We start from the raw sequence: 14124 nt of genomic DNA, 5'->3' as shown, positions 1-14124 counted from the left end.
ATCTCCCAATACGGTTTTTGCCCCTTGATCCTGACTGTCCCCTCTGGTGCCTTTGAATGATTGACCTACACTATCTTGTGGCTGCCTTTGAGGGCAGCACACCTCCTTCAGAAGGCTCTCTCCAGGCTTTGGGGCTGCAAGATGATTAATCCAAGGAGAAGAAAGGTATGCAGAGCCCACGGGACTCAGATCTTGGGCTGTGTCCTTGCTCCTTCTCACTGTCATCCTCAGAGCATTTTTGGAAAGAAATGGAATTATGGATTACTCAGAAGATAGCTCTGGGCATTTCTCAGTTTACAGGTATCTTCTGGGCATACTCATTGGTGACTTTCGGACCAGAAGCATTTCAGCCTGAAGATGACCTTCAATCAAACCATGGAGCCAACAAGTCTGGGGTTTCTTGACTCCTATTGTCTTGATTGGTCTAACAAACACCTCAGGGAATTCTGATTCAGGTAACCTATAGAGTACACGATCTAAGAAACTCTGTGTATTGGGTTGGTGAGCTTGGGCAAACCCCTTACCCACCATAAAATATGGATGAGAATATCCACCTCATAGCATGGTTGTGAGGATTACATAAGATGATGGAATGTAAAGTCTTTAGTACAATATCATGCAATGGGAAACACTCAACACAAGCTCACTGTTATGGCTGCTATGATTATTTTAATTGGGTCACTGTTCAGCTAGGCTCCTTGGTATGGCTGCCTGCTTCAAATCTCTACCTGGTCTGAGAGATCTGTTGGAGATCTCTTCTTCAACCATCTACTTCCCAATCCTATCAGATAGATTTCTCATCTCTTACTCCCCAGGATAGACAAAAATGCCAGGACTGTCTCTGTTCCCCCACCACCCCTCAGCCACACACACACATACACAACCTGTGCTTCAGCTCTGCGCATCGCCTCCTGTAAAAACTGGTTGTCAAGGTGTTGAGGGTGTTAATAGAAGTTGTCTTTGGGTGGGCGAGGTTGTAGGTGGGTTTTTAGAATTTCCTTTCTTTGCTTGTCTGTATTTTCTGATTTGTTTGCCATGGGCATGTGCAGCATTTGTACCAAGACAATATTATTTTTAATTTTTATAAAATCTGCTTGCTGTCTCTAGAAATTTTCCCTGAAGTGTTCTACTGCACTCTGAGCACTCCTTTGAACGCCCTGCCCCACTAGGCACTTCTTTGTGCTCTGTACTCCACTTGCATTCTCTTGTGAGTTGTTCTGTAGATGCTCTTAGAGGGGTTTTGCATCTGTGAACACGCAGTAGGCACCTTGAGGGTAGAGGCTGGATCATCTCTTCCATAGAAACAGCTGCCTTCGACTCTCCATTCTTCTCTCTGAACCACTGAGCCCGTGACTGAGAAGTCAAGGGTGCTTGGTTAGAGCAGGGCTTGATCTAGCCAGCTAAACTTCCCATTGTTCCCATTGTACAGTCCCTGACACTAAGGCTAATAGCAAAGTGCAGTTTCTGGGGAGCCATGATGCATATATAGGGCAGCTTTCAGCAGGAATTGGCTGTGTCATGGAGCTTGGGACAACGTCTTAGCTTGGGCATGAATTTAACCTAGATCTTGCAAAATCTCCACACAGCTACTTGTGTGACACAGAGAGATAACAGCCAGGGACAGGAGAGAATGAGGGGCACACAGTATATGGAAGTGCTGGGAGCATCATATTAAGGGGAACGGTCTGGGAAATCTTCAGAAAGCATGTACGTCTTGGATAGACCTGAAGGGATTGCTGAGGACATGGAGGGGTAGGGTGGGAAGAAAGGCAGGGGTGGGGTACAACACTGAGGAGAGACGGCATCAGGTTAGGAGCTGGCTGGTGGGTTAAGTGGTTAAAAGCTCAAGCTCTGGAGTCAAAGGATGTGGATTTGAGTCATTAACAAACTATGCGATCTTGGGAAAGTTTCTTGCCTTCAACAGGTCTGGGTTTTCTTATCTGTGTAATACAGCTAAAAGCGGTTCCTTTCTATTAGAATTTTTATGAGGAATTAACAAAATAATGCTTATAAAATGCACTTTAAACACACAATAAATGCCAGCTAAGGTTGCTGCTAGTATTTATTATGTATATTTGGCATTTGTTTTCCAGAAGAATCTCATTGCACATTCACCCAGGCCTTTGTTTCCCATGCATTTGTTCACCTGCATTCATTCACTAGTACATATATGTAATAATTATACATAAGTGCACATATTATAGATTATATATAATCATAATATAATAATAGGTAACATTTAAATAGCATATTCTATGTCAAACATTGTTTTAAGTACTTAATATATGTGAAACTCATTTGATCTTCCCAATAATGCTTTGAAGTAGGTATTATTATCATCCACATTTTATCTAGGATGAAATTGAAATTCAGAGAAGTTAAGCAGTTTGCCCGAGGTCACATAATTCATAAGTGCAAAACTAGAATTTTGGTTCCAAGGAATTTGGTTCGGATTCCGGGCTCTTAACTCCTTGGCTGTTGAACATCCATGCTATTTTCAAAGACTCTGGGAAGAACTGAAGGACAAAGTATGAATTAAACACCAGTCTGCAGGGAGATAGTAACCAGGAGGAGGGACAAGATACTTACAAAAGATCATACCCACCCAAGGGGGATCATGCTGCCTGGAAGTCTAGGTAGAACCCGCGTAGGCCTCTAGACGTGCCTGGATTGTCAGCTCTGACCAACTTGTGTATCAGATGACATCCCTATTGTAGACTCTCCAAGACCCCATTAACTTAGTGCATTGCTGATACCTCCTGGCCACAGTCGGTGCCACCTGTCCCATGAGGCTGGATGACAGAATGTGATTGGTTGGGTATACAAACCCACCCCACTACTGGTTGAAAAAATAATTCAAAGTACAAAGCCTCCTGAGTATGGGTTGGGTCATTGCCCCATTGGGTCATTGAATCATTCACTGGCTGGCTATCTATGTTTTAGTTCTGTGTGCTGTGCTGGATACTACACCAAAAACATGTTTTTCTGCCCCTCTCCTGAGCACACTTCCCAAATCTCTAGGATTATTCCACTTAGCCCTTCCCAGCTTTAAACGGCTTATGCTTTGACATAAAGTTTTAGAATGTTGGCACTAAAAAGATTCTAGATAGTGGTATCCTGGAGCTGGCTCATAGTAAATTGTAAGAATTGATTGTTAAATTTTCCAGAATTTAACAAGCCAATTGCTAACACAGCCATTATCAAAAATTACATCATATAAACTTACAGGTGAATAAATTATATTAAAAGCAAAGGTAATGAATACTCAAAACCCATTGCTTCATAATTACTTCCCCACATGGTATGCTATGGCATGCTCAACTCTGCATTCAATGATGTGACATTGGTGGCTTGAGTGTAGCCATGGTGGTAGTATTTACACCACAGAAATCAGCAAACACTATAAATCAGCACTCCCCACTCCCCAGACTATAATTAAACATTTCCTTGCACACTGCCCCTAGAGATAATCACATCTGGCGAATTTCACTATGTTTCAGCCAAGGAGATCCCCTGAGAGTCTTTGGTTGCTGCCTGAATGAGGAAGCAGAGGAGGTGTTGGGCAAAGTGAGAACAGGTGGGGCTCTCCCCATGGCCCCAGCCCCGAACTAGGCCAACCGCACAGTTGTTTGTTTTTAATATAAACTTATATACAAAAGTTTGAGTAAAGTTCTTTCCACAGTTAAAAATAATGGAAAGTGACTAATTACAGTTCAGGAAATGGAACTTTTTACAGTTCGGATCCAGAGGAGGGAAGTGACTTACTCTAGGTCCTGCAAAGCCTAGTCCACTGAGTTATGGGAGGGAGCCAACACCAGGGGCTCCTCATAGCCGGAGATAGCTCCCATAGACACTCATGGGAGCCATCTTCAGGGCTCCTCCCAGATGGGTGGTCCTCCCAAAACAATGTTCCAATCAAGCAAGGACACTGGGTTGTGGACTCCCAACCAAGCCTTGCGATTGCTTTTCTCGCAGAATGGAAATCCCTCTCCATACCTCTGAAGGACTGGCTGTGTTTCTGGATCCATATTCCCGGATTTGAGGCCAAGTTGAAAATCTTACCCTCACAAACAGGTTTTTACATTTGCTCCCAACTTTCAGTTGGGGAAACCTGCTTGAAGCCTTAACAAACCAACCAACAAAACAAAACAGCTGTTTTATTTTTTATGACTCAAAGGCAGAGAGGGATGTCAAGTCTGGCCAGAGAGCAAGTGGATGTGGTGGCAGTAGGGGTGTGGTTGGTGGAGAGAGTGGAAGGCAGGGGATGTGGGGAGAGAAGAGAAAAAGACACCTTTAAAAGAATAATTTTAGGGGTAAGAAAATTTAGCTATAGGTGTCAAGGAGAGTCCAATTTCCTGAGACTTCTAAAGTCTTGCTAATTGCTTCCTTCTTGCAAAACCTGGTCTCATGTGTTATCTGTCAGTTGTGCTTTCTTATGCAATCCGCATTACACAGTGCCCAATGTGGACACGGATGTGTTGCACAAACACATCTTTGTAGTAACACCACAATGAAGAATTCTGCAATAAGTGTTGTATGAATTTTCTAGGGCTACCGTAATGAAATACCACAGACTGACTGCTTTAAACAACAGAAATATATTTTCTCACAGTTCTGGAGGTTAGAAGTTCAAGATCAAGATGTGGACTGGTTTGGTTTTTCCTGAGACCTCTCTCCTTGTCTTTCAGGTGGGCACCTTCCTGCTGTGTCCTCACATGGTCTTCTTCTGTGAGTGGACATGTCTGATGTCTCTGTGTGTCCAAATTTCCTTTTCTAAGGACCCCAGATTAGATGAGAGCTCGTCCTAATGGCCTCATTTTACCTTAATCACCTTTTTAAAAACTTATCTCCAAATACTGTTACCTTTTGAGGTAACTCAGATGTCTGAGGGAATTCATACATTGAAGTCAGGACTCTGACTTATGAATTCAGGGGATACAATTCAGCACATAACAAGTATTTAGGACCCATTTATCCTATACTACATGAAAAGGATCCCAGTCACATACTTGGATATTAATGGTGTCCCCCCATTGACATCGAAAGGTTTTATCATGTACACAGATTCACTGCCATGCATTGGACTGGGAGCTCATCAGGTGAAATGCTTAAAAAAAATAATCTCATGTTGGCTTAAAGAATTTTGAAAGTTCTATCTCTCCTCCAAATCACTGTTTTGTCTATTACAGGAGTTTATTTTCATAGGTGGGAAGTCCTCAAAGGATTTTCAATATTATCAGAAGCTACTGATGACATGGAAACAGGTGTAATGGCTGAACGTGGCTGGAAGCAATAACCTTGGTCAAGGGGAACAGGGTAGGTGAAGGTCAAACTGTTCCATCTGAAGCATGTATTGAGTACTTTGTCTTGTGCTCTATCACCCATTCCTTCATTCTTTCCTGAATCTATTAGTCTTTGCCAGGCATCTAGAATGGGCTGGGCAACTGCAGATACACAGGTGAGTGGTGTTATCAAGTCCCTGCTTTTGTGAGTTTACAGATTAGCTATGTTAACTATTAAAAAATGATTCAAACAAACACAGCCCTTACCTTTACAAACAGAAAGGATCCGGCAGGGATTAGGAAATCACTTCTGGAGCCAGACTACGCCTGCAAGATCTGTGTAGGCAAAAATGGGTGCCCACTCCTGATTCTCTGTACCCAGGAAACTGGTGATGGGGTACTGGTCCAGTACCTCCAACCATGTTTGCCAGGAAACAGCAGACAAAGTGGACCATAGTCTCATCTCACATCTCAAGAGGGTGCTTCTGTTGTGCATTTTTCCATATGGGAGGAGCTCTGTTAGTGCAACACTCCTGCCCTCCCTGCATCCCTTCACATTCCCCTTCCCAGGGGAGGTGGAATGACAGAGCCGATTGGCAAGTTGGAAGAAGAAACTTGACATGCATTCAAGAGTCCCCACCTCTTCTCTTTCTTTTGGGAGTAAGTTGCCCCCTGGGAATGTGTCTTCTGCTCGGCATTTCTAGGGACAAGGTTTCCCCTGCCAGGGAGGAATGTGGTTTCCCAGTGTGGCCTGAGCCTGGCTTGGTAAATTGGTCTGATGGAGTTCAGTGTTAGGAAGCTTACTTGCCTACAGTAACACTTGCTAATACAGATTTATAGGAAATAAAGGTAATGGTTTGAATTTGATATGCCAACTTTTTCCTTTCTTTTTCTTGTTTCCCTGTTGATTGAGAATCTGGTGAGGAAACTAGATCTGATGACATGGATGCAAACTCTCCTTGTGCTTCTGTCTGCCATGATGCCTGCTGTTGGGATGACTCAGTCACTCTTGAAACATTGCACACCCATTTCTCACGTGATCCTTATAACAACCTGTTGGCAAGGGCAGGACTGGATTTATCAGCTGAGGAGCTAAGGCTGCAACTATTAGTGCTTCCAGCCTATTCCATATTGCAATACACACAGGAAGTTGAAAAAAAGTATACATCTACATGCATATCAATCTATGCATCTGTACCCATATCCATGCCTCATCACGGAGAAGGGATGAGGCTGCTGGCACCAGAGGGGACAAGCTCAGAGATCTTGGCTGTCCAAGGCCTTACCTGCTTATTGAAAGCAGTGAGAAGAGCAATATATCAGCATACCTGTAGACCCATTCTTTGCCCACCAGTTGGAAAGTTCTAGCTAGGAGAAGCATGCTAACTAGTTCAAGGCCACACAGTTAATATACAGAATTTGAACCCAGATCCTCTGAGTCTAACTCTAAAGAATCTCAAACACAGTCTGAAATGGGGGAGGCAGTTGTTACCATCATTCATGTTCCCTCTGGCTTGCTGGGTCAGGGAAGGTTCAAAGCGATGGCCTCTCATCTGGTCTGTGTCGACTGGACCAATCCCTATCTGGGGATGCAGTCTGCCTCCTGTCGGGTCTCCCCCTTTCTGAACTGGAGCAGATGTTTCTAGTTACCTTCTGGAGAAGGGAGTTCAGAGGAGTCTGTATTAAGGTCTCCTGATCTGGTCTAGTGCTCCGCCACGGGGAGACAGTACCTACTGGATAGCTAAGGTGCTTCCCTATTTCTAAATACAGGCAAAGCCCTCATCTCCAATGTGATGAAAACAGTAGATGGAAAACAGTAGATTAATTTAAAATATTATTTAGGGGAGCCTGGGTGGCTCGGTCAATTGAACGTCTGACTTCGGCCCGGGGCGTGATCTCATGGTCCGTGGGTTCGAACCCTGCACCGGGATCTGTGCTGATAGCTCAGAGCCTGGAGCCTGCTTCTGGTCCTGTGTCTCCCTCTCTTTCTGCGCCGACCCTCCCCCCCCCCCGCCCCCCTCCACTCGTGTTCTGTCTCTGTCTCTGTCTCTCTCAAAAATGAATAAACCTTAAAAAACTTTTTTAAATAAAATATTATTTAAAGGGTAACCATGAGAAACATACCTTAAACTTCTTATTTTAACTTAAAACATATACAGGTATGTTCAGGCACCATTTTTTTTTTTTTTAAGTAGGATCAAGGCATTTTCTTGGTGCAGGCTTCTATTAATTGGAATTTGTTTTATCTTTCTTGTATTGACTATACTAACAATCCATTTATCCTATATATATTTACTGTGTTCATTCTATGGACCTGGCATATTCTAGGTGCTGGAGATATAGCAGTGACCAACACAAAGTCTCCACACTTGTGGAGTTTACATTCTATCGGAATCTTCGGTAAGTTCCAGTTCAGGTTTCTTTAAAGAAGAGGGAGAACTTAAAGACACAAGACAATCGGAGTACAGAATCATCCTAAGATGTTTATGATTTTTCTCCCCAGTCTTTCTCAAATGTCTCCCATACCAGTTCAACAGGACTTTTTGTGTGACTTGTCCTTAAATGTTAATTTAAGGACAAAACATTAAATGTTTTCATAGGAACAAAACCTCTTTTTTTAATTAAAAATTTTTTAGAGAGAGAGAGAGTACACAAGCAGGGGAAAGGGGCAGAAGGAAAGAGAGAGAGAGAGAGAGAGTCCCCAGCAGGCTCTGTGCAGAACCCAACATGGGGCTGGATCCCACAACCTCGGGATCATGACCTGAGCTGAAGTCAAGGGATGGATGCTCAACTGACTGAGCCACCCAGGCTCCCCAAGCCTCTTTCTTTGTACTCACATTTCATTGGTTTTCACAATAATTAAGTCACACAACCAGAATTGCAAGGACAATGGGCAGAACTGTGGGAACAAATGGCCCTGACCCATTGGAAGCACTCAGCTCAACCTGTGGAACAGAAGCACCTGAGGGAACCTCTCCTAGTCGAGCATCCGGCATGCCGTGGGCACACTGGGTTTTCTAGAGGAAGCAGAGAGCCTCCATTAACCTAGTGACTTGGTCAGGAGGAGGTCAGTTTTAAAAGCTTCTGCCACACTGACTCCCTGGTCCTCTCCAGACCAAATATATACTGAGCTTTGAGACTGCAGTATTTTATTAAAGGGCTCAAGTACTTATTCCAAAGCTTTACAAGGATGGGGGAAACTAGGAGTTATGCTTAGGTTTTACTCTGTTTTTATAAAACTGCATATTTCTCTTATTGCTATGGCTTGGCAACTGTTTTCCTGGCCTGGATTTCACAGCAAAGAGCCCTCCTATTTACTAGCTGAAAATGCCCCGTCCAGAACCATTCATGACAAATGGTGCAGGGCTCAAGTAGTCGATCTCTGATGACCACGTTTCTCCCCGATAGCAGAGGGTAAGTATTCAGTTCATCCTCTGTAGCAAACGCCTGCTCATTGGGAGAGCCCATTGTCCTCTCGTTTGTAAAAGGAGAGAAGAGAGTATGTGCCTGTGTGTCCCGACAACAGCTCACCAGAAAGAGCCATGTGAGGAACAAACAGGCCATCATGATGAGAAGTCAAGGATAAAGGTTGTCCGGTGTCCCACAGTGCTCCTAAAATGACAGTGACGTGATAGAGATTGCTTAATAGATCTGCTTAATGTTACAAACACGGAACCTCAGACACTTGAGGAAAATGACTTGCGGAAGACAGAGCTAGCCTGAGGCAAAGCGGGAGTAAGAAGTCTCTGGCAGTCAGTCATTGGTTCCCTCTACTATACCTGCTGTTCTCAAAGGAGGGTCCACAGACTCCTGGGGATCCCTGCAACACTTCTGAGGGGTTGATGAAGTCAAAATGATTCTCATGGGGGCACCTGGGAGGCCCAAAGCCCCTGTCTCCCTCTCTCTCTGCCCCTCCCCCCTCGCACTTTCTCTCTCAGAAATAAACATTAAAAGAAAAGATTTTTGGGGCGCCTGGGTGTCTCAGTCGGTTGGACATTCGACTTCGGCTCAGGTCACCATCTCGTGGTCCTTGAGTTCGAGCCCCGTGTTGGGCTCTGTGCTGACAGCTCAGAGCCTAGAGCCTGCTTTGGATTCTGTGTCTCCCTCTCTCTGCCCATCCCCTGCTCATGCTTGCTCTCTCTCTCTCTCTCTCTCTCTCAAAAAATGAATAAACATTAAAAAAAATATTTTCATAATAATACTATGATTGTTTTGCCCTTTGCACTATGTTAACATTTACACTGAAGGTACAAAAGCAATGGTGGGTAAAACTCCTAGCTTCTGGGCACAAATCGAGGCAGGCATCAGGGTGTACTAGCCATCCTTGCCACACACTTAACTTAAAAACAAATGCCAGTTTCATTTAAGGATGTCCTTGATGAAGCAGTAAAAATGATTACCTTATTTATTTATTTATTTATTTATTTATTTATTTATTTATTCTTAACGTTTTATTTATTTTTCAGAGAGCACAAGCAGAGGAGGGGCAGAGGATCCAAAAGCGGGCTCTGCTGAGCCCAACGTGGGGCTTGAACCCATGAGCCGTGAGATCATGACCTGAGCCAAAGTCGGACGTGTAACTGACTGAGCCCCCAGGTGCCCCTGATTAGTCTTTTTAAGTACCAACACTTTTCAAAATATTCTATGTAACAAAATGGGGAGTATGCATAAATACTTTTATTGCATTTCAGGGTATGATGGTTACCCCTAGGAAGTGTACTGAGGCGATAAATCTGTGCGTTGAACTAGCCATTTTTTTTTTCATGGAGCATCTTTTCTTTCCCTTTCTCTCTCTCTCTCTCTCTCTTTCTTTCTTTGCTTGAAAGACTAAATGACAAAGAGTGCTTTTTCAGACCGGGTATTTGGCAGATATTTTCTTTAAGTGAACAAAGGGAGTCTGTCACTTCGAGGAAAACAACTGATGGTATTTGTTGCCAATGATAAAATTTGAACTTCCAAGGGAAAATGAGAATTTTGGAAAACTCATATCTATTACTGTGGAGCTTGACAGCTTCCTAATATTTGGACTTTTCTAATGAGATGGATGGTGATATTAATGAATGTGATTTTTAAATATTGTATAATGAAATTATGAACATTTAGAATATTTGTATAATTCAATAAACCAGCATTTTCCAATGCACGGTATTACAAATCATACATGGATAAAAGATCCAATCAAAGCTCATAATAAAGCAATGGATTTTAATGTAACAGTATACAAAAACATATTATGCTTTCAGATTTCACACTGCAACTACCCTTTAACTTGCTACATTTTGGTGCAGCATCAGAAAGAATATCTAAAAATATTCAAAATACTATTAAATACTCTGTTTTTCCAGCTATTATCTGTGTAAAGTCAGACTTTCTTCACATACTTCAACCAAAACAACACATTGCAACCTATTGAGTACAAAAGTAGATATGGGAATCCATATTGCAAAAATTGCAAAAAAAGCTGCAAAAATGGAATGCACTATTACTCTTCCCACTAATTCTTTTTTATTTTGGAAGTTTTTTTAAATGAAAATATTTATTTATGGGGCACCTGGGTGGCTCAGTCAGCTGAGCGTCCGACTGGCTCAGGTTGTAATCTCGCAGTTTGTAGGTTTAAGCCCCGCACCGGGCTCTATGCTGACAGCTCGGGGCCTGGAGCCTGCTTCAGATTCTGTGTCCCCCTCTTTCTCTGCCCCTCCCCTGTTTGCACTCTGTCTCTCTCTCAAAAATAAATAAAAAACATTTAAAAAAAAGGAAAATATTTATGTTATTTCTATTATGGTAAAATGTCATTTATGTTAACATGTAATGGATTTATTTTTGTTTTAATTAATGAATAAACATTTCAATAAAACTTTTCTACTGATCAACATAATCTACATAAATTTTAAGAGTGTAAAATGGTCCTAAGACTAAAAAGTTTGAGAACTGCTACATCATACCAGGCTGCCTTCCAGAAAGTAGACTGGAGGAGTACTTCTTTTCTCCTTTACACAAATAAGCCCATGCTATTATTGTTTTATTTTATTTTAAAGTTTATTTATTTTCAGAGAGAGAGAGAGAGAGAGAGAGAATCCCAAGCAGGCTCCTTGCTGTCAGCGCAGAACCAGACGAGATCTCACAAACCATGAGATCATGACCTGAGCTGAAACCAAGAGTCAGACGCTTAGCTGACTGAACTACCCAGACGCCTCCAAAACTACTGTTTTGTTTTTTTTTTTTTTTTTTAATCCAACCAGCCCTCTTCCTTGAGAACTGTTAAGAGGTAAAGAAAACTGCAAAAGAACTACAGATTCTTGAAATCAAAGGAATAAAAACAATGGGAGAAGGCAACAGAAGCAAATAAATGAGTTTCTCCAGAGCTGTGCAAGGTTGACCAGGACTCCCCTCCCTGCAGCCCGGTGGGAGTTGCTATTTCTTTTTGCATCATGGGCCTGGCCTCATGCCCACTCCCTAAGCCTCAGCCCTGTCCCAGAATGCTGTTCTCTGGGGCCTCGAAACATACATGGATGTGTTAAAGCCTTGGGCGGCTTGGCACCCCACAGCCCTCGCTCCCAGTACCGTCTCTGGGTTACAATGCAGGGAAAGGCACTAATCAGATTGTGCCTCCACCAGCCCCTGTTGTGAGGTTTAGGCCCAAGATGAGAAGGGAAGGCCCCTGTTTCTGGACTGAAAAGGAAATGTAAATCTCTCACAGGCCACGTGCCAGAAGCTGCCGGGAGACCATTTCCCTGTTAGTAAACAGGGCCTCCTGGGCCATCTTTCTCTTCTTTAATAACCTGTGGGGCACCTATTGATTGCACATGCTGGTCCCTCATAAATTATAACAGGGATGCCTCCTAGTTGCTCTGGAGCTGCGTGGATGGGAAAATTGGCTCACTAATACCTCATGCTCATGGAGCACAGTGTATTGCGCCACATAAACATGAAGAATATGTATCATCAGGCACCGAGAACGCACAGGAAACAACTCTAGCGGCTGCAGAGGCTTCTGGGCATGCTGCAGACTTTAATTAGCCAGTTTCTTCCACTGGTACTGGAGAGTGGCAGAAATGCTGATTACGTGCCTCCTCCTGCAGAATGCTCTGCTTTCGGTTGTGGGGGGGGGGGAGGGCGGGTCAAGCTCTGGTGGGTGGGTGATGGGTCTGCTCTCATCCCTGCTCCCTCATCAGGATGGGAGCTGGCACATAGGAGGGAAGGTTCATCTTTTGTGCTCGAGCGCCTAGTTAGGAATCAAGACACATCTACACTCACTGCCACCTACAGCTGTATGATCTTGGGTAAATCCCTTAATCCCTCTGAATCTGCATCCCATCTGGGAAGTGGAGAAAGTAATATACCTAGTTGGTTGTGAGGTTTGAGGGAAATAAGGCTGACCTGGTGCCCTGTATGTTCTCAGTAAATACTTGGTGAAACTGAATTCGAATCAGCTAAAGGTCACGGTGGCAGGTATAGGTCTGAAATGATTTCCTTCTCCCGCCTCCAGAATCTGGCATCCACCACTACCTGTAGCCAACACCTGGCTCTTTAAGTAAGAAGTGAGGCCACGGAACTCACAGCTTGACTGGAAATGGTCCTCACATCCCTCTGTCTTCCTGTGCCCCTCCTGACTTGGCTTCTGAATTTAAAATTCACTTCACAGGGCACCTTTCTAAAGTGGACAGTAAACAGAAAAACATGCCAGCATGGCTTACCATTCTACGAAGAAAGCTTGGCATCTACATGCTCACACTTGACAGAAACTTCAGTGTCTCTAACTTGAAGCAGGCCCTGGGCAATTGGGTCCACTTGTGCTTTTCCAAAGTGAGTAACCTTGTCCCTGCAGCTCCACTTTTGCCATTGCGTGAAAATGGACTGGAAGGACAGTGTGTGTGTACCCATGTTTTCCTGCCACTTCCCTGGGTCCTAGAAATGATCTCTGCTGCTCTGGAAACTGTGTAGGGGGCTGAATGGCGGTCCCCAAGAAGATAATCTACAGTCAGAACCCGTGCATGTGACCTTCCTTGGAAAAAGGGTTGGTACAGATGCAATTAAATGAAGGATCTTGAGATGAGATCATCCTGGATTCCCGGGTGGGCCCTGACCCAATGCAAAGTGTCCCTATACAGTCAGGAGGAGAAAACACAGACACAGAGAAGTCCATATGGAGATGCAAGCAGAGAGCTGCAGCCACAGGCCAACGAGTCGCTGGGCCACCAGAAGCTGAAAGAGGCGAGCCAGGATTATTCTCTAGAGCCTTGGGAGGGAGTGTGGCCTGGCCAACAGTGTTTTCAGACCTTTGGCCTCCAGAACTATGAGAGACTACATTTCTCTTGTGTTAAGCCACTTAGTTTGTGGCAATTTGTGACAGCAGCTGTAGGAAACCACTGCAGACGTGCTCCCAAGGATAGACCCCGGCTCGGGTACTTCTGTCACAGGAGATGCTCCTTCTCTCTCTGGGAGGATTTGCCAGAGCACCAGTCTCAGTGGCCAGGTGGGCAACCAGCTCTTGGGAAGTGCAAACACTCAGATGGGGCTGTGGCTGAGGATCCACACTGGAGACAGCATGCTGGGATGCTTTCAGCATCTCTTGGCGGCCAAGGCATTGCAGAAATGGCCTAACTTTGGAACTAGACAGACTTTGGTTTAAAACTCAACTCCACTGTGAGCTTTGTGACTCCAGATGAACTACTTGCCCTCTCTGTGTTTCAGCTTCCTCATCTATAAAATGAGGATAATAGCTCCTACCTTATAGGCAGGAGCAGATGCAGGATGAAGCCTGCGTATTTTTAGAGACCCTTTTAAAGAAGAAGAAAGCTTCAAATCCAAAATTAGGAGTGGGGCCTTGTGCTAGGGAGGGGCT

The 14124-nt window shown here is 43.9% G+C and overlaps 1 protein-coding gene across 5 annotated transcripts in view; it reads left to right on the top strand.

Annotated features, from left to right (window-relative positions):
- The window catches only part of LOC147579900 (uncharacterized), a 57728-nt gene extending 45363 nt beyond the window's left edge, over positions 1-12365 (top strand). For 3 of the 5 annotated variants that reach the window (XR_015252296.1, XR_015252293.1, XR_015252298.1), the window contains 3 exons: positions 294-455; positions 4689-4728; positions 5190-6745. The gene's annotated coding sequence lies outside the window, so the exon portion shown is untranslated. Of the gene's footprint in view, positions 1-293; positions 456-4688; positions 4729-5189; positions 6746-11521 lie in introns of those variants that run through there. The other 2 variants (XR_015252294.1, XR_015252295.1) reach the window with 2 other exon arrangements.
- Positions 12366-14124: the final 1759 nt, after the last annotated feature.

Source organism: Puma concolor, chromosome B3 (genome assembly GCF_028749965.1).
Source record: "Puma concolor isolate L17-30 chromosome B3, mPumCon1.1.hap2, whole genome shotgun sequence".
Classification (NCBI taxonomy): domain Eukaryota; kingdom Metazoa; phylum Chordata; class Mammalia; order Carnivora; family Felidae; genus Puma; species Puma concolor.
This window is presented reverse-complemented; position numbering and strand designations above follow the sequence as displayed.